This window comes from Brassica oleracea, chromosome C1, assembly GCF_000695525.1.
Source record: "Brassica oleracea var. oleracea cultivar TO1000 chromosome C1, BOL, whole genome shotgun sequence".
In the NCBI taxonomy this organism is placed as follows: Eukaryota; Viridiplantae; Streptophyta; class Magnoliopsida; order Brassicales; family Brassicaceae; genus Brassica; species Brassica oleracea.
In genome coordinates, this window is record NC_027748.1 from 6229359 (window position 1) to 6230278 (window position 920).

Sequence of the window (920 nt, forward strand, 5' to 3'; positions counted from 1 at the left end):
TGTACGTATCAATCTGTTGTATAGGTAGAAGCTGGTAACCAAAGCGGGTGAAGACTCAAACAAAGGAGGACCACACACAGTGGAAATGTTGGCAGCAGAGGGGTTATACGTTGAGGGAGTACTTCCGGACTGAGGAGGAGTTCTGATACTGTTGTAGCTTCTTCGTGGGGTTCTCCATGTGGTTCACCGACAGACAAGGTCATTTAAGGCGGTGAAGCTGGCCGGCGACGGCTGTCCCTCCGACTGGGTCGGGGGAAGAACCCGTTGTGTAAAAACTTCACTCGCACCTTTACCCGCCAGATAAACCCCAAAAGGGAAGAAAATTCGAAAAAGGAGATCTGAGGTAGGTGAGATGTAGCCCAAAGCAGAAAGTCAACCAAAGAAACTAAGGAAAAACCCGAGGTTAAAGACCTTTCTTAAAACTCGTGTCTGGGAGCGTTTATGAGAATCGCCTTTGCTGGTTTAGCACGTTTATTTGTTTTTCTTTCAATTGTTACTTCTCTGAAGTTAGAGTTTGGAATTATACCAAACATTTCTTGCTTTATCGTATTGTGGCTGGGCCTAAGAATTTATTAATTCTTATAAAACTTGGAAATATTTATTTTCTATTGTTTGGAGTGAAGTTGATTTTGTTGTGAAACAAGAGAATAAAATCTGTATATTTCTGTATTCATAAATATAAGGAGCCCTTTATATATAGAGAATTACACCGTCATAGAATAATGGAAAGACTAAAGAAAGAAAATACAAATATGGAAAGAGTACAAATCATAACCTAATAAAGAAAATGCAAGATACCGATTCTTTCTCTCTCTCTCTCTCCTCACGGTCGACTCTCTCTCTCTCTAGCATTGGGCCGGTTATGAATCGGGTCGGTTATGAACCGGGCCGGTTATGAACCGGGCCGGTTATGAACCGGG